Source organism: Apodemus sylvaticus, chromosome 3 (assembly GCF_947179515.1).
Source record: "Apodemus sylvaticus chromosome 3, mApoSyl1.1, whole genome shotgun sequence".
Taxonomy (NCBI): Eukaryota; Metazoa; Chordata; class Mammalia; order Rodentia; family Muridae; genus Apodemus; species Apodemus sylvaticus.
The window spans coordinates 8,002,735-8,028,069 of NC_067474.1; the positions used below are offsets into that span (position 1 = coordinate 8,002,735).

At 42.8% G+C, this 25,335-nt stretch overlaps 1 protein-coding gene and 1 pseudogene across 2 annotated transcripts in view; both read left to right on the forward strand.

Annotated features, from left to right (window-relative positions):
- Ncoa2 (nuclear receptor coactivator 2) overlaps window positions 1–25,335 on the forward strand; it is a 226,829-nt gene that overhangs the window by 18,260 nt on the left and 183,234 nt on the right. The gene's annotated exons all lie outside the window — the stretch shown is intronic.
- Window positions 19,466–19,583, forward strand: LOC127681848 (uncharacterized; annotated as a pseudogene).

A 25,335-nucleotide genomic window follows, 5' to 3' on the forward strand; every position in this document is an offset into this window, starting at 1 on the left:
GAACTATCTAATGGGAACTCACTGTTAAAATCATTTGGGTGGTTTGATTATAATTTAAAACAAAAACCCCTTTCTTCTGGGGGCTAGTGCATAAGATTAGATGCTACTTCAGACTAGTTGGATCTGTGGTGTATTCTTCAATAATTTACTCAGGAAAAAAAATGCACCTCTTGCTATGAATTGTCAGACTAGTTTACCAAAATCAGGTATCTGCTTTGGGATTGGAAGATAGTCTAGTAAAATGGGCTTCCCCAGACAGCTTAAGCAAATCGGATCACTAGCAACTCTCCGGGGGGAGGCAGAAGTAAATGGACTCCGAGATTTGTACTCTGTCAGTTGCAGATGAAAGTGTGTTTCACTGAGGATAGAGGATGGCTGTGGTCAGGTGTATTAGTCCGTGTTTACCCCGGGAATAGAATGTACTTATTAGCTCAGAAGTGATGGAAAACTTTATATAGAAAATTCTTTGGTGAGGACTTGGCAGATCTGCAGGGACAGATGAGATATTTAGATATAATTACTAGATAATAATGCTTAGGAGCTGGTTATGAAGCTTACAGGAACTTCTGAGGTTAGCACAGTACTAGGAGAACATTTATAAATATCACTGAAAGAAATGTCTAAGGTGATTTTGGTGTCTACCTGATAAAACATAAACCCTTTAGAAACTTTAGATTTCCAGCAGTTATATTTAAATATGATCGATAACTCAGGAGCACTGGGTGTGTCAGACTGTCATCAGTCCTTCACTCTGTTCACACTGTGACAGTGTGATTTGTGGACAGGGGACCTCATCCTGGTCCTGACACTCTTGCCTGTTGGCCCTGCCACTCAGCATTCCAGGAGCTAGGGTGCGCTGCAGGTGCTGCATTGGTGTTTTAGCATCTACCTATCTAGTTGCACGTGAATTCACTGTCTTTTTTTTGTTGTTGTTGTTTTAATTTCCTTAATATTTCATATTTGCTTTTAAGCCTTGAAATAGGAATGCATATTAGTAAGTGAGGTGAGCTTCTCCGTCACAGTCCCGGGGACTGTAGAGGGCCATCTGTGTCATTCATGTTATGCCATATCAACTCAGATTTGAGCTTTTAGCAGGAAAGACAGTTTTGAAGTATTAACTAAGACAGCAGATCCCACATGAGTGAGGGTGAGGGACCCTGACTCACAGACTGCATGGCCAGCACGTTGATCAATACAGATGCATGTGATAACAGTTAATTGAAAGGGATTAGTATGTTAATTAAGAAGTGTCCTGCTCTAACTTGGATAGATTAAATCAAAACTGTCGTGCCCACTGGGAGTAGGTACAGTGCCCTTCCATTCCTGGTTCACCTTCTAGAATTCCTGTCTTAGAATCCACAGAGCTTAACAGACAGCTTCCGGTCATTTCCTGGACCTGAGGTGGGCCTACAGCAACACGAGCACCTCAGCTTTCCCCACCAGGGAGCAATAGTCTGTACGAGCTCCTATTTGTTTCCCTTCATTTCTGTAGGCATAAAACGTTTATAAAAAGACACAAACCTCTATGTGCTTTTATGATTCTTTGTTTTAGCCAGTTGGTTTATTGTTAGGAACATGAAAATTTCATGGTTGTAAAAGTTCCCTGGAGACTGAAGGCCACCTCTGTGTTCCCGTCAGATGGGCAAGTCCTTGCCTGGGTGGCATCAGTTGCAAATACCTTGCTTACTGGTGGCCTTCTCCCGGGCACTAACCTTTCAGTGCATGCATACCCTGGCCGCTATTGACCTTATAAAGCTTTTCTTTTTTTTCTTCCTCCTCCTCCTCTTCCTTCTCCTCTTCTTCCTCTTCCTCCTCCTCTTCCCCCCTTCCTCCTCTTCTCTTCTTCCTCCTTATATGTAGTTGGGATATTATATCTTTAAAGAACAAACAAACCCCTTCAGTAGTTGAAGGAAGAGACGTTGGAGTTAGAGGACACCTTCAGTCGGCAATGGGCAGAGTTTTAGCTTTACAGAATTCTTTTACGATCTACTACTCACATGATCTTGTGTAGCAAACTAAGATTGCATAGTTTTTTTGTTTTCATTTTTTTTAGCCTACAAGAAGGCATGTGCTGGGTCTGGTGGCATGATTCTATATTCCAAGCACTCAGAGATACAGTATCTGTGTGTTCTTGGCCAAGCCTGGTCCACATAGTGAGCCCCAGGGCAGTCAGGGTTATATAGAGAACCTGTCTCAAAACAGCAAGGTGTGTGTCAGGGGAAGACATGCATGTTTATACTTCATAGCCCTTGACCAGGACTTGAATGAGAACTTCTGAGATTCTTGAGAAACTGTAGATAAAATCTGTTATATTCTAGTCGGTTAGTTTTCATCTCCATATCATCAACTTTATTATGTCAAGTTCATCTTTGCATTTGTTATCACCTCTGTAAGCTTGAGTAACAATACAATTGTTTTACATTTGGTAATTATGATATTATAGCTCAATGAGTATTAGTATCCACAGTGTTACCATTACACCTTTGGAGGATTCCTCTTCTTCTCTGATGTCCTTAGACATTTCTCTTGTCAGTTTGGAGCAGTTTGAAACAATAGGAAGTTAAAATTTAAAATCAAGTTAAAGAGATAGTGCAGTGGGATGGCCTTTTGTTTCTGCACCTCCTGAAATTCTTCATAGTTTCTAGTGTAGACTGAAGGTAGTTCTACAGGATATTTCTCTCTCTGTGTCTCTCTCTCTCTCTCTGTCTCTCTCTCTCTCCCTCTCCCTCCCTCTCTCCCTTTCTCTCTCTCTCTCCTCCCCTCCCTCCTTCACTCTCTCCCTCCCTTCCTTCCTTCCTTCCTTCCTTCCTTCCTTCCTTCCTTCCTTCCTTCCTTCCTTCCTTCCTTCCTTCCTTCCTTCCCCTCCCCCCTTATCTAGGAGGCAGGAGCATGCCTATAATCCTAGGATCTGGGGGTGAGGTAAGAAGACAGGAAAATGATCACTTGGGTCAGCCTCAACACATCCCATCCGTCCACTACCCGTTTGACTAGGAGGGACGGGAAGCCATTCCAAACAGACGACCAAGACCAAGAGAGCAAGAGCCTAAGGCGAATCCAAGTATCATTTGATTCTGTATTAAGAAAGAGGCCTGGGCAGTGGTGCTCTCCTTTAATCCCAGCACTCACAAGGCAAAGGCAGGCAGATCTCTGCGTTCCAGGCCAGCCTAGCTTACACAGTCAGTTCTGATGGTTTTGAATGCAGATGCAAAGAGAAGAAACAAAGTCTTGGTTTATAGCCCTTCACAGCCCTTTACAGTGCTGTGTTCAGTAGTAGAACACTATTGTTGTGACTGGTATCACTTAGGACTAAAAGTATGGGAAGCGTATCAAGGGCAGGAGAAACAGCTCAGCACCTGAGAGGGAGCACTGGCTGCTCTTGTAGAAGACCTGGGTTCCATTCTCATCACCCCAATGGTGGGGCACACCCATTTGTGCCTCCAGGATGGGTAGGGCATCTGAAGATGCCTTTCGCTCTCCCACAATGCACTTCTATACATGCAGGCAGGACATTCCTACACAAGAAATAAAAATCCCTAATAGACACAGAATTATTAGTCAGTTAAAAAACAGAAGATGAACTAAGAATTTGCTCACACACAGTTCTTGAAACCTACTAAGACCCTGGCAGATAATGTCTGAAGTGTGGGGGCGTGGCCAGTGGTGGCGCCCCTTTGTTAAATCTGACCCAGAGAACTTCGAAGCTTGCAGGTTGGCAGTTATTCCATGGTGCACAGCAGCACTGATTCTTAGTTTCTTTATATTTTGTATCAAGAGTCTGCTTGAAATTGTTTCTGTCTTATATATATAGAAGACAGGCTACACCTTAAGTAGTCATGTTTGCATATTTGAAACACTTAAAATAATCTACCTTCTCTTGAACCAGAGTGGGCTATTTATAAACTTTGTAATTATTGACACACTTTTATATCCTTCACTGGGAAAATTAATATGGGAAGACAGTATTTCAGTGCATAACCAGATGTTGGTCATCTTTGTAGTCATTTTAGTTGCTCTGTAAGACAATAATAAAGCTATCTTCAGAGACAGTTGGTAGAATGAGAAATTTAGTTGCCCAATGTTTTATGTAAGAAAAACGCAAATTAACTTGGTGACTTTACTATATACACAGTAAGGTTAGAATGAGTACAAGTGTATTCCCCCGGCCCCTCATGGCGGGCGTGCTGTGGATAACCGGTACATGGAGGTGTTTTATTTGAGTCCGATCTCTGTTGGTGTCCATTTTGACTTTGAACACTATGTGGTAGAGGCTATCTTTGAAGTACTGATCCTGCCTCCACCTGCCAAGTTCTGAGATCACTGCCATGGGTTATCTACTTAGCCTGAGTTCTTTTCTCTGCTACTGTCTCCAGTAAACTGAAATTACAGCAGATACTGTTGTCATTGACAACAAAAGCTAGCAGGAAGGCGGCATGACACCACTGTCAAGCAGTGATGCGTTTGTCTAGACCATTCTTGGAAAAGGGAGACTGCCAGGGACTTGGAAAGGTTGTATACAACCACATGATAATTATTTTTCAGTGATCTTGGGAAGCTTGGATCTTTCTGCTCCTGTCATGTGCTAAATGCATTTAATTAATATTTCCAAGACACTGGATTGCTTCTGTACGTCTCAAAATATGATTAGAGTGGAAGATGGTGGCTGTCTAGACAGTAGGTGGGTAGAAAGCTTTCAAGTTTACCCAAATCTTTTAGAAACCAGGTAATTGTTCTATTTTTGAGAATTTAGTCTTCCATGGTATTAAATTTTAGCTGAAATATGGAAGAATAGTGCTGGCAAAATGGCTCAGGAGCTCAAGGCAATGGCTGCCCATCCTGACAACCGAGTTCTTTCCTCAGGACCCACAGGGTGGAAGGAGAGGATGACAAATCATCCCTGGCCTCCACATGTGCATTGTTGCACATTCACACTTACACACACACACACACACACACACACACAGAGTAGGATTGCCATATAGTATGTATTTTTTAAAATGCATCTTAAAACATTAAAGAGACTTATAAAACTCTTCCCACATTACCTGTTAACTGTTTGGCCTACTGTTTTAAGGCATATAGACTGGAAATATATTTCCTGCCCTGAATCTCAGCTCATCCACTGGGGAGTTCTACAGACCAGAGAGAGTTAGTCTGACTGCATTAATTAACCAAGCCACTGAGAACCAGCCAGCATCAGACTGCTTCTAGCAAAGCTTACTTAAATAGCACTTTGTTAACTTGCTGTTGTCTTTTTGGTATTGTTGCAGTAACAGCTGGGCCTATGGAAGTTGTTTTGTTAGTACTTTGTTGATCTTAGGAAAACATTCTAAATTTATAAGGCCTTTATTTTTGAATAGTACATCATAGACTTATGGTAAGAAATCAGTGAGATTATTATTTTTTAATTATAAGAGTCCCTTGAAAACCCACACACCATGTTCCTTAATCATTTACCTTTGTCCTAGCTCTGATTTTGCATAATTAGGCCTTGTGGACAGATGTGTGGGCTGCCTCACTCTGACTCAACAGCTTAAGCTGGAGGCAAAAGTTCTAGAATGTTTTAGCTTTTAGAAATAATTGTATATAGCACTAAGATGCTCAGAATGGCATTTAAACTGTATTGCACTGACAGGTCTCACTAGATAATCGCATGTCTAATTGTCACATGGACTAGTTGGCTTGTTTTCTGACCCAGTTGTGGCTTTTATATTCAAGGCCTGAGATGTGCCATGGACAGTGTCCTTAGGCTGCCTCCCTGAAACAGATCAGTGGAAGGAATCAGTCCGGGTTAATTGGTTGCCTGTAGTTCCAACTTAGGGCGAACCTTTCTGCTTCTTATCAAAGAGCCAGATGATGGTTCGGGCCCTGGTGTCTAGGCCAGCATCCACCTGTGAAGAGAGGGCTGGGGCAAACTTCCCAGGTCAGCTCTGAGACAAGGCTCTGTCGGAGCCTCAGGCTTTCCTGCCTGTTTAGTTTGTGCTCCTGGGCTTCAGTGACTGCAGCTGCCTCATTTTTAGACTTTGTGGAAGAACTGTCAGATTTTGGGTTTTTAATGTGTTTTTTGAAAACTTTTTAATCTAATGACTCTACCTATGAACCAATTTACATATTTCTATTTGCGCTGCTGTGGATGGAAATGGGAGTCATCCTTTCCACTCAATACCTGGAATGTTGGACTGAAACCATTTCATCAGGCAGAAGCATGAAAGGCGCGCGAGTGTGTGCGCGTGTGTGCGCGTGCGCGTGCGTGTGCGTGTGCGTGTGTGTGTGTGTGTGTGTGTGTGTGTGTGTATGTGCGCGCATGCGTGCGTGTGTGTGTGTGTGTGTGTATGTGTGTATGTGCGTGTGTGTGTGTGTGTGTGTGTGTGTGTGTGTGTGTGTAAAAATATGTTAAAGCTTTGGTTTGTTTAAGCAATCAGCTTCATCTTATGAAGAATGGGTGGCTCAAAATTGCCAGATTAATTAAAGATATGAGAAGTGTTCAAAGATTTAATTTTGTAGTGAATATTTTGGGTAATACTGATCAGTGGAACATAGTAAATAATAAATTTTGATGTACTTATTTAGTTAGATTCACTCTTCCCTCTCTGTTATCTCACAGGAGTAGAAATATGTCAGATTTACAGGTCATTTCCAATAGATCAGAAATAAGATTTCTTTAAAAGATAGAGTTTCCATGAGTCAAAATGTTAAGAATACATATCTACAAAAAAAAAATACATATCTACAAAATAAGAACTATTAGAGGACTTTCATTAGTGCTTTTGTTTGCTTGTTTTGGTTTTTCATTCATTAAAAGAGTTTTGATTTCTAAGTCTTAAAAAATAAGATACCCATAGCACATTTTGATTCCTGCACTGGCCATTGTCATGGTGCACAGAGCACAAGATTGTGTGAGCCCGTTTGCTGCAAAAAGCCATCCCATCATGATCAGGGGAAAATCAGTTGTGTAGTTTTGAAAATTTAGATGGATGGCTGTGTGCTGCTGGTGTCAGCTGGAGCTGGGGGCTGCTTGGGGGGCAAGAGCAGGCCAGCCCAGCTTCTGCACCATGGAGGACCGAGGTCAGCAGCCTTCCCAGCATGAGCCCCAAGCTCCCTGCTGGAAGAAGAGAGCTACACCTGAGGAAGATTTGGACAGAAAATTATATTAAATAAGTGTTGGGCTGATCTGCCCCCTAACACGGTTACCTTGGGCTAAGTGAGTAGATTTTGCCTGTCGACTAATATTGAAGCTCATTGTTCTATTTTTTTAATATGGAAGTTTAGTGTAAAGTAAACCACCCAACCACAAACTTTAAGATAATGTTACATCGATGTGTGTTTTATAACCTCCCAGGATTCAGAGATATTCCGTCCATTCACCTCCGCTCTCATTTCTTTAGCAGGATATTTTTTTCAAACTGAATTTTTTAACCCATTAGTAAGTTCTGAAATCACTTTAGTTATCAGTACCCAGTATAAAACCAAAACAAAGCTAATGAATATAAAAGAAAAATTCAGAGTGTGATGCAGAGTTCAGGTGACAGCAAAGCTGAACACTCAGTTGTGCGTGCCTCCCGCGTCCCTTCACAGGCCTGACAGGGTAGAGAGTTTAGGGTCGCTCTGCCTTCCCAGGGTGTTTTCTCTCTCTGACAGTACTCTTCCTCTCTGCTTTTCAGATGGAGAGCCTTCTGGAATAGAAGGCTAACTGTATCGATATTTCATGGCTCTCTGAGAGCAGTGATCCTAAAAGAAATACCGTGACTTCCAGGTAGTGTGCTCCCTGAGCGTGTCTGAGGATGCTCCTTGGCATGTAACATAGGGCCCGTCTGGAGTTTCTCACCAAGTCTCAGGTCTAAGCAGTGTCACAGTGTGCTCTAAGTACCAGTCTGTTCAGATGGTCTGTCTCCCAGCACCATTGTAGCTGGAGTAACGTGGAACCTTCATCTTCTAAATCTCAGTTTAGTTGTATTTAGTTGTTCACTTTGCAAAGGCTTTGCTGAAATAGCATATTCTGCATCCTTCTGATTTTCAAGTATGCCCACCTCTACTACCTGTAATAAATGCAGGTATGTGTGCACACATGCATGCACACATTCCTAGACGCCAGAGGTGAGTGTTGTCTCCTTCAGATGCCATGGACCTGGAGCTTAGTGCTAGGACTGTCCACGCTGCTTGGCCCCTGAGCTCTGGGGATCCTCCTGTGAGTGTCTGCCATGCCAGTGCTGGGCTTGCAGATGGGGTGACAGTTTTCATGCAGGTCTGAACTTGGGTCCCTGCGCTTGTACAGAGCTGTCTCCCTAGCCATCGAATCCTTTCTGGGGTTCTAAAGGAGCTGTTCGACACTGTGACATAAGCAAATTTCTAGCCAAGCAAAAACCTTTTCTTTAATTCAAAATTCAAATAACAGACAGTTGGTATGTTTGAAATAATGGAGTTGGATACTTAATTACTCCATTTTTCCTTGCTGAGTGCTTTATAAAGAAAAAAGAGTAGCTGATGAGATGGCCCAGTAGTTAAGAGCACTGGCTGCTCCTCCTGGAGACCCAGGTTGAATTCCTGTCACTACATGGTGATACCCTATCTGGCTTTCACAAGGATATAGGTGGTATACATGCAGGCAAAACACCCATGCGCAAAATAATATATATTTTAAAGAAGATAGTTATTTAGGTCAGCAGCCCTTGGCCATTGTTGAAGACCCGGTTAATGTCATCACAGATGTGGGAATGTATGCTGAGGTGTCGTATGGTGAGCCAGGAAGCCAGAGCAATTCAGGGACCAGCCACCCTTGCTTTTTTCTAACATCTTGCTTTTATGAGAACTAACTCATTTCAAGAAATGTGGCCTTAAACTCAGAGATCCAACTGCCCCTTCTTCCAAATGCTGGGATTAAAGGTGTTCGTGTCAGCATACTTAGGCACATACAGATTTTATATTTTTATTTTTATAGACAGGGTTTCTCTGTGTAGCTTGTTGTCATGAACTCATTCTGTAGACCAGGCTAGCCTCAAATTCAGAGTTCTGGAATCAAAGGTGTGTGCTACCACCACCTGGAGATTTGATTTTGTTTAAATCTACATAGGCAGAATTGTTAGAAATACACAGCTAGTGTAGGGAAGAGGGGCCACCAGATGCCACCACAGTTCACCAGCTCCTTAGAAAGTGTCGGCAGCGCAGAAGACACTTGGCATACATACTGCACAGCCTTTCTCTCAGGAGGCGCGCATGTGTCCACAACACTTTATGTGTGAATGTTTATGGTGTTTATTCATACAGCCAGCGACAAGAGAAGCTCAAGTGTCAGTTAGCGGAGAAAGTCACCAACAGGATGGATTCTGGAAAGCTGTAAAAGGAAGCAAAGAGTGAGTGAGAAAGGTGACAGTCACATGAATGGGGGCAGACATGCTGTGTAAGAGACCAGAGCACACGCGTTGTCTTCTCTGAAACTTGGGAGGAGAACAAGAGCGATGGAGCAGTGGAAGTCAGACAGACGCTGCTTGAGGCTGCGTGGAGAGAGAGCCATCTGGAATGGTAGCGCCACCTGTGTGTGGTGCTGCAGCACCTGTTGGTGTGCATTTGTTGTCTGATAATGGACCCACCTTGTGTACAAGCGAGCTGTCCACTGGCATTGCTTTATGTAAGGCGGACAGTAGCCTCTGTTGGGGGACCCTGTCTCCCCAGCTTAGACACGGGCCCAATTAAACCATAAAGTTACCTAAATTAGCATTTGTGGCACTTGGTTTGGGGGCATTTTTTGGAACCTGAAGGGTATACTACTCTGCATAATCTCCAAGTGCTTTCAACAGTTTTGGACACTACGTACTTCCTTCTAGCTTCTGTGTTAATAACCCATTCCTTACCCTCTTCTAAAAACAGAGCTTCAGTAGATGTTTTTTATGGGTGGAAGGTCTTTGAGCTTCTGAGAATTTTAGAATAGATTCTGGTGTTCAGAAACACTGTTTGAAATTGTTTGGAATTTTATCTTTGTAGGGTTTCAAAATGAATGTACTCATGTCTGGGTTGTATTTTTTGTTGTTTTGCTTTTTCTTGCCTATTAATTCAGTATCTGATTCACTGATTTTCTACCTTTTTGGTTAGACTGACTTAGAGTTAATGTGATTTAGCCTCACATTTTTCATACATAATATTAGAGACTTACACCGATATGCATTTGTGAATATTTATATTTTATTAACCACTGGATTTCACTTGTTTCCTATTAATAGACTTTAGCGTTTAACACCAGCTCCTTAGAAAGCTCCAGGGTTAGACTAGACTTCTTAGAGATCCCTGTGATGATGGCCAAAAAGGTCAGGGAATTTCCTTCTCAGGTCAGGTCAGGTAGGAGCCTGCAGCGGGGCTCTCCTGCCATCTGACTGAAGTGTTCTCACAGTAGTTATGATTAGTGGGTCATAAAATAAAGTCATGCTTTGTCTGCACACTAGAAGTTTTTATAAGCCTTAATATTGCCCTTATATATTTGGTATTGCTGTCTTATGTATATTGTGAAGAATTCTAGATTGTCCTGTGCTTTTTTTTTATTGTATAAATATAGAATACATTATTTTAAAATGTATCATCTTAGCACATGGCTACGCTTATCTTTTTTTTTTTTTTGGTTTTTCAAGACAGGGTTTCTCTGTGTAGCCCTGGCTATCCTGGAACTCACTCTGTAGACCAGGCTGGCCTGAAACTCAGAAATCTGCCTGCCTGCCTCTGCCTCCCAAGTGCTGGGATTAAAGGGTGTGCCACCACTGCCTGGCGGTTATGCTTATCTTTATTTTTTGTTGCAACAACATAAATAACATATTATTACTTACTAAGACAAAGGTTCCATGCATTTATTTAGCTTTTTTAACCTTTTTTGTTTTGTTTGTGAGCTGGCATCTCTCTGCAGTCCTAGCTTGGCCTGGAACTCAGAGAGCCTCTTCCTGAGGCTCCCAGCACGGAGGCCCCTCCTCTCCAGGGCGGCAGTGGACATGAGCGCGTGTTTACCCGTGCTGTCAACCCTTTGCCTTTAGATTTTAAGTCTTGTCTCAGTTACTCTTCAGTGTTGCTGGTCAGCTCTCGCTGTGGCTCGGCTCCTCCGGCCTTCTCTTGCTGTCACAGCTTCTTACAGCCTGGGGTGGGCCTCTGTCCAGTCCCCTCCCCTTTCTCCTATTAGAGCAGATTCTGTTTGTTAGGGTTTCATGTACCCCAGGCTGGTTCCATTCCTTGTGTGGCTGTGGCTGGCCTTGACCGCCTGATGCCCTTGCTTCTGCCTCCCAAGTGCTGGGATCACAAGAGCGGTCCACCTTGTTTCCTTACTAGTGAGACTCTTTTGAAATATATACTTAGCTGGCCAATAAAGGTGCTTATTTCACAGTTGTTGTTATTTGAGATGTAACTTCCTCACACAGGGAGGAATATATTTGGAGTTTCAGGAGAGGAAGCCTGGGATTTTCTGACAGGCAGTTTTGCTCTATTGCTATCGTGCTCTGCACCGTGTCACCAGTCATGTGTAGAGTCCTGCAAGAACACTGAGTTGTTTCTGTCTGTATTTTATAGTTTCCTATTCCACTCCTTAGGCAAAGCAAACACAGTAATGTCGGGCCCGAGATGCAGACAGCCCCAGTACCCAGAGCAGATTCCCAATCTTGTTATGCCTCCAGCTGTTCCCTTTGCCTCTACAGCAGTGGTTTCTGTCTTCCCATCGCTGTGACCCTCTAATACAGCTGTGGTGACCCCAGCAGTAAGATGACCCTCACTGCTACTTCATAGCTGTGGTGTTGCCACTGTTATGAACGGTGATTTAAGTATCAGTGTTTTCTGATGGTGTGAGGCAGCCTTTGAAGTGCTTGCTGTTGGAGCACTGCTCTAGGCACGCCCTTCCCTGTGGAGTGGATGGCCCCACCGCAGCCTGACCGCTCCGTCCATGGTTAAAGGTGTTTTGTCCTCAAGAATCAACCAGAGTGCAGGAGTCAGTGGGCTAGTTGTGTGTGCCGCCGTAACAACCAGGAACTCCAGTAAATGGTCCAGACTCATAGGAGCTGTTTTGGTGTCATGTTTCTAAGAAGCCTTTTTGTTTGTCTGTTCACTTTGGTTTTGAAATAGGGTCTGCCCTGTACTCTGGATGTGCCTACCACTACCACCCTCTTGTCTTTGCCTCTGGGCTGCTGGGATTTCAGCTCCACAGCACCTCACCTGGCCTGCAAGGTGGTTTTTAGGGAGCTGTCAAAGATGAACAAACTTTAAAGAAATCCAGATTTAGAAAGCCAGATTAATCAGGGCTGGTTTATTCATTTTTTTATTGGTGTATGTTCAATTATATACTCAATTACACATTTAATTTTATCAAAGAACCAGTTATACTAAGGATTTCTTAAATGAGTATTTTCCCAACTATGTTTAAACTATTTGAGTTACAAAAATTGAATCTGCATATAATCTTTCAGTGTGTCAAATGAGCTGTGAATTTCCAGGAATCTATCCATTTGTTGGTGATAGGAATGTTATAACATGTTCAAACTGTTACTTAACTTTATTATTTTAGCAATACTACTACATATGAAGAGATATAAGGGAAGTGACAAATGTATAATGAGGAGTAGTTAAAGTGACAGGACCCAAATGTGTAAATAAAGTCCTTGTCCCTGGAGGGCTGTCATGGTAGTTTTTGGAAGACATCTAGTGAGTTGCTGTTTATTTAGTTCAGTGGCCATTATAGCAGTATACTGATTTTGTTTTATATGATAGATTTACAGGACACATGAAAAATAGAATTCGCAGGCTAGGGGTGTAGCTCAGTTCATAGAGTGAGAGGCGAGTTCAATCCCCAGCACCCCATAAAGTGGGTTTAGTGGCTTGTGTCTCTAATCCCAGCACTCAGTAGTGGGGAGGGAGGTGGACCCAAGATTAGCCTGTGTTATTATTAGTAGCAAGTTCAAGGCCAGGTTGGGTTATATGAGACCATGAGACCCTATGAGAAAAAAATATAATCAGGGGGAAAAGAAAGAAAGAAAAAGAAAGGAGATTCTGCCTCAAGGAGGGACAGGGTTCAGTTTGGGGAGGGTCACTGATCAGGAACGGACTGACTTAGTAAAATGCACTCTGGCAGTTTCCTTTTGAGGGCTTCGACCAGTAACTACTGTCCTAATTACTGTATCGGTACAATTTATTATGTGATACTTGAACTCAGTGAAAGATTATAGTAAGCAATTAGAACCTTACCCCCACCAGACTTTGCCAACATTGTAAGAAACTGCAGTTGGCGACTCTCAGGATATTGTGATGCTGACCTACTGAAGCTTTAGCAGCTTCAGTGGATTTTTTAAAAGGAATGAAGCAGTAAAGCCATTATTTTGTGTGTGCATCGCAGGTATGTCGTTGTCTGTCTGTGGTGTTATACTGTGTCACCATCACATTAAGGTCAGAGGATAGCCCAAGAGGCAGGGATGGCATCCAGACCCCAGGTTTGGCAGCCACTGCCTTTAACCCTTGCCCTGCGGAGCGATCTAGCGGGCCAGTTCTTCCTTGTTGTAAAAGGAAATAGCAGTGTCTCTCTCCCATGCGGTCTTGCTTGCCTCCACTTCCTCAGAGATGAAGTCTTGGAAAACCGTCCTGTTTATTTTATTCATGTCCTCTGAGTTGCCTGTTGGGGAAGTCCTGGCCTAGAGGATTCCTCGGCCTCCCCTCTGAGGCTTCTGCAAGCCACCATAGCCCCTCATCAGACTCGGGCTTGCTGAGGGCGCTCTGTGGAATGATGTCCTCCTGCTGATAAGGATGGCGTTGGAGCAGCCCTCAGCCCCACCCCTTTCCTGACGTTGTACCGCCCATTTGCTGTAGGCTGTCACTGTTCTCAGGCACTCTGATTTCTGCGGGTCTCTCGGAAATAGGTTTTTTTTTTTAACTTTTCGAAAGTAGGTCTTAAAACATCTTTAGCACTTAGATTTATAATTATTATATTGAAATTTTTCTAACATTTTGAATGGTACCGTTCAACACATGGAAACGGATAATCAAACATTTAAGTTGGAGCTGGTTTTGTGGCGGGAGCTAGTTTTCCCTAAAAGCTGAGTGCGGTGATTGTCCCTGTGTACAGCAGCTCCACAGTTCAGGGTACTCAGCAGGCGTGCTTACATGTGTTACTGGGGTAACTAGTACTCTGTTGGTAGTCTGTCACTGTATGCACAAGTGTAGTCTACCTCCTGAGGATGAGAGGAATTAATAATGCTTTATTCCCACAGTGCTTCAGAAATCGGCATGCAAGTTCTCACGCTAGTCTTACAAATGCCGTTATTTTGAATTTGTTTAATTTCAAAACAGTATTCAGGGTCTCCTAACGAGACACAGCCCCTGGAACAAGGTCAGCGTAATAGGGGAGGGAGCCTGCTCTGTCAATAACGTGGTGTGGATTTCAAAAGACCTCTGTCCAAGCATGGGCGGAGCTTCCGAGGGCTAGGTGTGCTGTGATGTGGAGGTGCTCCCTCTCCTTCAGTGCTCCCCAGGGATGGTCACTGTGTGTGGATTTGTGGTACAGCCATCCCTGGCAATGTTCAGGCTCCCTGCCTTCACTTAGTATTTCTAGGGCTCAGAGAGCTCTTCTGTGACTTAGACTCTGCTTGACTAGCTCTGCAAAATTGGGGTCTCAATTGGGGTTACTTGGGTTTTCCTGGGAATCCTGTCTTTGACTAAAACTCTGAACTATGTGCTTCCATATAACACTGGAGATGGGACCCAGGCTCTGGTGCCTGCTGGCCAAGCACTCCACCTACAAGCAGCGCCCAGCCTGCTTTTTCGTTTTTTGCTTTGTTTTTCTGAGATGGATTTCTCTGCACTATTTAGACCAGGCTGGCCTAGACTCCCAAATGCTGGGGTTAAAGGTGGACCCCCGCCCCCAACGCCCCTTCCTTCCTTGTTGAGTCAGGTCTAAGTTGCTCACTCTGTGCCTCAGGCAGCCTCTGAACTGCAGCCCTGCCTGCCTCAGCCATCCGTATCCATGCAGCTTGGCTCCAAGTTACAAAAGAAAAAAGGCTACATAACTTTGTAGATTTTTGTATTTTTTTAAACAAATGCAGGCATTAGATACACAATTCTGAACAGAGTGCTTAAGAAAATTTTTTAGATTCATAATCGGTTCAGTACCATGGTATATATGCAGAACTTTATGAAATATTTTCCTTCTTTATTTTTATAGACCTCCTTAGGCTAACCTGCGCCCTGCCTCAACCCTCAAACGTCTCTCCTGTGTAGATACTGGCCCGCCCACTGCTGTCCTAGGAGGACTGTGGCAAGAGGCCCTCGGAAGATCTTGGAGCTCCACATAAATTCAACTTGGAAGTCAGGAAACTTGGAAGCACTCGAGGCCAGGAAAGGGCAGTGTGGGCAGTGGCGATGGAGTCCTGGCACTTTAGTCTCCATGTCGGTTGACTCTTTGGCACGTAGGTTCACTCTGGTCTGTCTCCCATTGCTCTGTCACTAACAAGAAGACACCTGTGGACCTGGGATGGCCCAGGGCCTACCCAGTCCTTTTACCTCATGGTTTTACTGAATACTTTTAAAAACAAAACAAAACCAAAAAAACCCCACAGGTCCTTTGTATTGTTTTCCTTGGCATTCCTCACCCCTCCTTGCTTCTCCTTTCCATTTTGAAGGAAAACTTGAAGGAATGTCCATGTCTTGGCCCCTCTGTAGCCTCTGTCCCCGTGTGGAACTCAACACATTTGGAAGACATTTGCTTGGAATTCCAGAGGGCACTGTGGGAAACTGAACTTTGATGATGAGTGTTCTGGAAATATAGGAAATGGGGGTACTCTCTCTGGAAGGACACCTGTGTCTTGTCGAAGGTAAAGCTGAGAGGAGTGACATGAGGTGGGCTCTGGCTTGTGGTAGAGACTTACAAGAGTGCTTGCTGGCCTTGCTTTCCTAAGCCTGTTCATACATATTTATTACGTTGAAATGAATGTATTTTTTCCAGTTGTTTGATAAGCAACTGAGATATTATATATCTCTACCAAACTGAGATATTATATATCTCTACCAAATACCAATGTCTCAAGTGTATGTTAAACTGGGAAAGCAAAGCTAGAAAGGCTTAGGGCAGCATAAGGTGTCGCGGAATAAATGTACCACGCGGCTTCTTGTCATGAAGTCCTTCTAGACTTGCACCAGATGGAACTGGTAATACCCACCCAGAGTTCCCACACTGTTGGCGTGAACAGACTGGAACAGAGTTTTATAGGACTTGCCTGGCTGTTTCAGAAGAGTTGGTCACCCCTTTAGCACACTGAGTAGTGCTCATTTTGTAGTGTTACTGGGAACTAGAACAATGGTGGACTGGGAGACTGATGTCCCATGTATGTGGTTTTAAGTGTACCTCCTCTATTACAGTCCCGTTTCTGTGATCATCTGTGTGGTTAACTGAGTTGCTGAAAGATACTCCTGTTGGTTTTTAGCATAGAGAGGGTGTAATGAAACTAGTCACAATTTTACACTTAAGGACTTCAATATGCACTGTTTGATCTTCCAAGATCTAGCCGCTCATGATGGTGCATGCCTGTAATCCCAGTGCTTGGGAGGCAGAAGCAGGTTGATAGCTACGAATCTGATACACATCAAGTTCAGGGACAGCCAGAGCTACATAAAACAGAGACACTATCTCACACACACACACAAATAAAATTAAAAAAATTTACAAAGGATCCCTTGGTACTCGATGTTTGACTTAATATGGTTTCTCTCTGAAAGAATTCATTTCTCTTAAGAAGTCACCATTACTGCTAACATTATTATCAGCTGACTATTTCCTTGAGTGTCTCCAAGCTTTTTTTCTTGCACTGCTTTTTCTCTCATCCCTGTTTTATACCCTCCTGCCCTGCAGACTGTGTTCCCAGCTCCTTCCCAAGTGCAGACTGTTTAGGAGTGTGCAGTCTTGCCCACAGAGACAGCCCTTCTCTCCTTAGCCCTAACAGTGAAACTTGGAATGTTGCAGTCGAATGCTCTGTTTTATGTGCTCTTGGATTAACACCTAGCACAGTGTCCATATTTTTCCTGGTCTTGGAGATTGGGGCCCTGTGCCTTCTGTGCTGCGACTCTGGGTTGACAGCCCTGTGTCATCTAGCACTGTCCCCTCGTTTCCATGTCATTCTTTGAGTCTCCTCCACTGTCATTTCTCTATTTCATCGTTAGCCCCACCAGCACTATACATTGTATCCGTTGTGGGAGAAACATTTTATATTTGTTTGCTTTCTGAAACAAAGTCTGGCTATGTGGCCTTGTCTGGCCTGTGTGTCATTCACTGTGAGGCCAGGAGGCTTCAAGGCACAGATCTGCTGGCCTCTGGGTCCCCAGAGGGCTGGAATTAGGGTTGTGAACTACTATGCCTTGCTCAAAAACATTATTTTATAATAAGATAAAGAACATTTTGTCTCTAGAGTATTCTAGATCATAACCAGTATTTCATTTTTTGAGCATTAAAAGATGCAATTATATTTTTACTAAATATAATACAATATATAAAAATATATAATGTAATAAATAATACAATTATATATTTGTGTGTATATATATATACACACACATACATCAACTTTGTAAGTATAAAATTGCAAACTTTGACAAATGTTTATAATAAGCTATTTAGACACAAGTGTATATAATTTAAAATTTACTGTATTTTTAAGTCAGCCCTGCTTTCACCCCTGACCTGAGTCCTCTCTGAAGTGTGAATGGAGTTTTACACCTTTGCACCTGGCTGTTGAGAGTTAGTTAAGCTTTCTTACTGTAGACAGTACTCCAAAGTACAGTCACACCCCAGTCTCTTCACCCACACACCAGGTGAAGGAAGTTTCGGCTGTTTCTGCCACAAAGCTGCCATGAGTTCTTGCTTGCTGGGGTGACCCTACTCAGGGCCAGGTATTTGAGAGCACATACTTGGTCACCAGTTGGGAAGGCTTAAGTGGTGCATGTGGCCTTGCTGGGCAACATGCTGCACCTGAGGAACCCTCCTCGCCTCATGTTTGCCACTGAAGCGTGTGAGCGAGCGAGCGAGCGAGCGCTCAACTGGTTCCAGGCTCCACGCCTGCCTCTTGCTGCCCTTCTGGCTTGTCTGAGTGGTGTTAGTGCCTTAACAGAAAAGGAGTCTATCTACTAAATGCCTGACATAAATTTTCATTTCATATCAGGTTAATACCTGTGAATGGGTTTGTGGCAAATTTTAACTTGTTTACTGTTCTTGTTCAATAAACTACAGAAGTTTGGAAAGAAACTTTTCAGGTAAACGCCAGGTACCTTACCAGAGAATGGCAGGCAGTCTGTTTGCTGAGCTGATGACAGCGGTTTTGATTGACAGCTTTCCTTGGTTTCCCACTTCCTCATTCTCACTACTCGCTCACACAATCACCTCTGCTGCACAAGTCTGTCCTGATTGTTTTAAATTAGGTCTTTTTTGTGCAATGTAGTAAGATGTGCTGGAGACTCTGGCCTTTGTGTCAGCGCTAATGGCCTCTGAGAGCAGCGACACTGTTGTCCGTCAGGTGCAGGATGAAGGTGGGAGCGGGAAACAGCTTATGCCGCCTGTGCTCTGGGGTTTGGTTTCAAAGATTTGGAATTTTCCAAAGCTTACTGTTTCCTTTGGTTATTCTTTAGGGTGGGTTTCTGATTCCCATTAACTCCTCCTTGACCATCATACAGTCTCTGAATGAGACACTACTCCCGTTAGATGGAGGAATGCACTTCACAGATAATTGGCATTCTATTTGGAGACTGGACATTTAGAAATGTTTTTCCTCATAATTAAACTGAAATTTTGTAATAGTGGAGGGTTTGGTTTTAAGATCTTTCTACGATAAATTTTTAAAAAAATAATTTCCTTTTTCAAAAAGATTTATTTTTTGTATCTGAGTACACTGTAGCTATCTTCAGACACACCAGAAGAAGAAATCAGATACGATTAGAGATGGTTGTAAGCCATCATGTGGTTTCTGGGAATTAAACTCAGAATCTCTGGAAGAGCAGTCAGTGCTCTTAACCACTGAGCCATCTCTCCAGCCCCTCTCTAAAAAAATATGATAAAGCTAGAAACAAAATATTTTGAATATATATATGTATATAGACACATACATATATGTGTGTGTCTTCATTTTTTTCTTAAGGAGTTAAAAATTATAGTATACATAATGAAAATAAATTAAATACCCCCTTGCTGCCTACTGAGGATTGAATCTAGGGCCTCACGTTTACTGTTCTTCCATCGAGCTAAATCACTAACCTCAAATTAGGTTTTTGTAACCACGGTTTTCTTTAGATTTTTGTATTTAATAATTTTGATGAAGCTCCAATTTTCATTAGCATTTCCTCTATAGGCAAAGCATTCATTCAGTGATGGGTTAGTGTTAGAAGCTCTTAAGAACTTTAGATCTCTGTGCTTCAAAATCACCCAGACTAGTTTTAGATACAATTTTGAATTATTATTTTTTAACCTGACTCATAAAAAGGTTTATCATTAGTGTTTGCTTTGGCAATGCATGTACTAAAATTGGAACAATACAGAGGTGATTAGCATTCTCCCTCCCTGCACAAGGACGATATACAAATTCGTGTCATAAAAAGCTTTCCATAGTTTTAAAAAGGCTAATCTTTATTATTTCAGTGACATGTTTGGCCTGGGTGCACATTGGGATAGTGTTCCATTAACTAATGTCTTAATTGGCAGAGATATTTCAGTTCTCTGTTCACATGTGAACCTGGCTTTACTGGCAGATAGCTATTTTTGGTCGTCACTTGACTATGTCTGGAATGAACTACAATCCAGAAATATTGGGCACGCCTGTGATTGAGATCTTGAGGCAGGAAGACAGCATGCTTTTGATCCGAATCTTGAGCCTGGAAGACACAGGTTTTCTATCCAGATCTTGGGGTGGGTTGGCACACCTTTACTCTGGACCACACCTTCTGCTGGAGGCCTGTGCAAGAATGGAAGAAGGAAGGGTTTGCTCACTACTTGTCTGCTCGCACTCACTTTGCCAGCACATCTGTTGGAACCTCCTTCTTCAGTGGGATTCCACCTTACACAGAGGACCACTGAAACACCCAGCCTCATGTGACCGAGCAGCTGCTAGGTTCTTGGACTTTGTATTCACAGCTGCCCATTGTTGGATTAGTTGGATTGCAGCCTGTAAGTCGTAAGTCATTCAATAAATCACACACACACACACACACACACACACACATACACACACACACGAAATATATGTATATATTTCACCCCCTAAGTTCTGTGACTCTAGAGAACCCTGACTAATCCAGCTAGGGATGGGCTGGGCTGGCTGCAGTGACGAGGGCATCCGGCTTCTAGTGGCCTCTTAACGATGTGTAATTTAATTAATAGCACAAAACAGAACCCTTAAATGCAAGGAAGGGTTGTGCTGTTTTGTGCTATTAATTAAATTCACAGTGAATACTGGTAGGACAGCTTGCAATTTATGTTGCAATTTTTGTCTTGGGAATTTAGAAACTTGCAAGGTGTGATGAAGGGATGAGTAGTGAATTTTCAGTAAAGTGTACCACGAAAACGTGCTAACTTCTTGGATTGTAACCAGTTCGTCGGAAGACAGTGACTGTGCAGCACGCATCAATCTCATCGTTTCTCTCACTGTTTACTACAGTTTTAACTTAGGCGCCATGGTTTTCCTCATTGGTCCTAGCCTGACTTTGGAGGTATTGGAAATGCACTAAGGCTTGCTTGATGATTCTAGATGGGTCAGTTGCTTGTTGGTGTGGGCTGCTGCTCCTATGTTTATGTGTGATGGAGCATTTGTGTGTCCTAGACACTCACCGTGTCTGGGATGTTTGTCATCTTCTCAGTACTGCCTTTTGATAAACAAGCACTTATAATTTTGATAAAGTTAAGATTGTTGCTTTTAGAGCCATGTTCGAGGTTGCAGAGACTTAGCATTGTGGGAGTTTCTGTATTTTGAAGGAGCTAGGTAGAGGTTCACCTCTATTCTTTTCCATGTGACTGTTCAGGCATGGTCGAAAGTCATTTGGCCACAGGCATCCAGTCTTACTTTTGTTCTTGAATCCAGTCTAATTGTTGATAGTGCTGTCTTGATGCAATTTTAAGATTGAGTAGTGAAGGTCTTTCAACATTGCTCTCTTATACTATTGCTTGATTATTTTGGATTCTGGCATCTCTGAATTTGAGGATTCTTTTCATTTCTATACAAAAGACCATTGTAATTTTGACAGTAACTTCGCTGGCTCTTTAGCTGCCTTTGGGTATTTGTCCTTTTAACACTGTCCTGGTGTTTCACCATACTCAGTCTCTGGTTTCTGTCAGCAGTGGGTGTGGTTTTCAGTGCACAGTCCTTACCTCCTTGCTATTAGTCCTGAGGATTGTAGTCTTTTGAATTGTTCATTGCTGTAATATTGATAGCATGACTGGTTTCAAGCAGAGGGAACCCCCTGAGCAAGGCTTTCTACCTTCAACAGAGGAGACAGATCACAGCACACTGATAAAGCACAGAAAGAACTATTTTAGAAGAATGGGTGTACATAACCCTAAGGAAAGCAGATTGATGTTGAGAGTGCCGGGAGAAGGTGACTGTAGGTCCTGGTTCAGTGAGCACAGGTAGCTTTGCAGTGACTCCAGTTAAACACACGTTTCATATTGAAACATGTAATGTTTGATATTTTCTAGGTATCTTTCTTTGCTCCTATTTTATATCTGGACAATGGTCTCTATACATGCAGTTTTTTAGTTTGCAAATGGTGTTTTCTTGGGAGGTCCTATGGTCTCTGGTGCTGGGCTGCTATAAATAACATTGTTGGTGGGCAACTGCATTGTACTTGGAAGTAAAGCCCCTTGGCCGAGGGAGACGGGGAGACGGCTGTCAGGCTCTCCTGGGGTCATTGGTGACATCATGGCACATAGATGGTCTACCAGTTAGGTTGCATGTGAGCAGCAGAGAATCATTCCTCACACTCAGTACGGTAGACTATTTCTTTTATTGTTGAATATGTCCTTGAACACTGCTGTCAGTGGCAGGTTTCCTGTTGAACTTTGGGCATGGCTTGGGGACATTTCTTAGCTGAGGGTTTGGACAGAATTTTGGAGTTAGAGTATGACAGGAAATGATTCAGTCTCTAGTAGAATAAAGATTCTATGGAAATAGATTTTGTTTTTTCTTTCTCCTGTTATTTTTACTCATTGCTAGCTCTCTAGGACCCAGAAGAGTGTGTGGTGTAGTAGAGCCTCAATAAATAAGGACTGAATGTGTGTCTTCAAAAGTGTCCTTTGAAAACGCCATATTGGTTTATGTTTAAAGTTACCCCCCTTTACAGGAGTAGTTAAGTGGTTTTACTAGTGAGGGGCAACACATGTCTTGCTTAATCTTCTTCATATTGATCATGGCTGCTTTGGCCATGTGCCATACATACAGCTGACATGGTAATAGAGGTCTAAGTACATCACAGCTCAATCAGTACTCAGTTCCCAATATATAATAGCTTAATTTTGTTGAATTTGCATTTACCATATTATAGACAGTGTGCTAATTGCCACTGTGTCAGTATGGATTAGATGGCATTTGAGGACCAACATCTGTGCCGAACACCTTTAATCACAGCAGGCTTTGATTGCCTTCATTTGTCCCATAAATAAATTCATTATATTGGAACTGCTCAAATTTCTGATAATAATCACCTGCTTTTCCAGAACATGCCACTTATGATATACATCTTCTACTCTTAAGCAAACTGCTGTCACTTTCTTTTAAAGATATACATTTATTTATGTAATTTTGTGTGTGCTTACATGTGTGTGCAGGTGTAGACATACCACTGTACATGTGTAGTGGTCACAGGACAACTCACAGGAGTCAGTCCCCTCATTCTGACATCATGGTCCCATGGTTGAAGGCAGGTTGCCAGGAGCAGTCAGAGTCAACACCTCAGCAGCAGAAAGAAGTTGCATTACTTGACGCTGCTGTTCTGCAGACATGCTCTGTAGGATGCTTGAGTTGATCGAACTTGCTGTCGTTCTCCATAGCACTGGACTCTTCAGGAGTACTCGAGAGATGCAGATATTTCCCGGACATTGCCTAGATTTGTACTTGAATACTTACATTTCCTTCCTTTCCCTTTTTGTTGTTTTTTTGTTTTGTTTTTGTTTTTTATATTTATGAGACAGGGTCTGTGTAGCTCAGGCTGACCTCTCGCTTGCTTTGTAAGTTCTGCTCCCTTCTGCGCCTGTCTTAAGTGCTGCTTCCTGTGGTGCTGGGGCTGTTCGCAGGGCTGCTGCTTTGCCTACTGAGTCCTTCTTCTTATTTTCTCTTTCTTTTAATGATATTGTTTATTGGGGGTGGGGGTGGGGGTGGGGATTGTGTGGGTGTGTGTTTGTGTTTGTCCTTGTGTGTGTGCACATATGTGTGTCTGTCTTGGAAAGGCTGCTTTCTGAGGGACTCTTCTCCTGAGATTACCCTAAAGGAAGGATGCCTAACTCAGGTCACTCTGTGCTTTAGGTCATTATAAAAATCCAATTTAAGAAAAGTGTGTGTTTCCCTATTTTTCATGCTTTGGAATAGGTTTGTAATTATAGCAGAAACCTCTGTTCTACCCTTAGGAGAAGGAGATTGGCCCAAGTAAAGTAATTTCTTCTGGAGGAGGAAGAGATGGGGGGAGAATAGTTTTCACTTGATGTTACAGTGTGTGTGATGGAATTCAGAGCCAGGGTTTGGCAGGCAGTGTGTGAAATGAAGATTAAAAAAGAAACTGATGTACAAATAGTTGTCCGAACACACCTATACTCTGCAGTCTCTTTATAAGCATCCCTGAAGGTCGTTGGAGAGCTGGAGTGTGCCCCAGAAGTGATTAGACTATAGCACACGGGGTCACACACTGACCTTAGGTTGTCAGAGCTCACACCGCAGTGACCATGGTGTTGGGGCAAGGGAGAGCAGGCTGGCTCTGCTGGCACTGTACTCAGCTGTGGGCAGTGGGAAGAGTAGGCCAGCAGGCCTGGACCCAGGCTCTCCCAGAGGAGACACGCCTGTCTCTGCACACTTGGCTTTCACTCTACACCTTCAGATTGTTTTTCTTTTTGGCTATGTTGAGATTGAACAGAGCACCTCCGGTAAACTAGGCAAGCCTTCTACCACTGACCCACTGACCTGCATTTCCCATCCTGTAGACTGTTTAGCTCTGTTTAATTTTTAAGGTCTCTTCCATCAATTCTGCCAAAACAGGTTTTCCATTTTATATGCCAACTTGCTTTTTAAAATTCCCTGTTAATCATATTAAAGGTTTTTTTTTTTCTTCAAACAGCAAGGCGATTGGCTTACCTAACTTGGTGATAAATATTCTGATCTCAACTGTAAATCAGATTTCTGCAGTTGTCAGAATAGTTTGCCTTAATAATTTGGGTCCAACAACTTAATGTGTTCTAATGGGAAGAACTAGAAACTTTTAAAGGTAAACACATCAGTAAATGGAGGGTGTTTTCAGTCTAGGGTGGTTTGGATGATCTGTAATACTGACATTGTGTGCAGAAGGAAGCCTGCCTGTGCCTAACCTGCTTCATCTACAGAGGGTGGCCGAGTTCAGTTAGAAACACAGTCCAGGTTCATCTGGCTGGCCTGTAAGACCAGGGAGAATGACCTGTATGTAGGTAAATTGTCATTTTACAGAAATGTAGAAGAGAACAGGAAATAGAGTATATTTCATAGAGCAACAATAATTATTCTTCAGAGGAAGCTTGGCTTTCAGTTATGTGCTTTGGCCCATTGTTAAGAGGTATTTCTTTCTTAACTGTTCACATCTTTATTGGGACACCTTATGCACTTCCCAGTGCTCTCACAGTAATGGGCAGTAAATAAGTGTTTAATTATACAGAAAGCTAACAGAGCAGAGTTACATGGGGAAGCCCACACAGTTTTGGATGAGTGGGATACTATTTGGAAAATTAAAAGAATTGACTTGTGTAATTGGTTTTGTTACATACCTGCGACCTTTGTGGGCATGGGGAAGGTGCTTTACTTAGTTTATATCAGTGTGCCTGGTGAGAGAGCCTTGGTTACAATCTCATGACCCACATAAACTTGGGGAGCATTGGTGATTTTCTTTTCTACTAAGTTCAACTTCCTCATTTACAAAGGAAAGCAATTAGGCTGGAGAGATGTCTCAGCCTCAGTGGTTAAGAACACTCACTGCTCTTCCAGAGGTCCTGAGTTCAATTCCCAGCAGCCACATTGGTGGCTCACCACCATATGTAAATGGATCCGATGCCCATTTCTGGTGTGTCTGAAGACAGCTACAGTGTACTCACATACATAAAATAAATAAATAAAAATCTTTTTTTTTAATAAAAGAAAGGAAAGT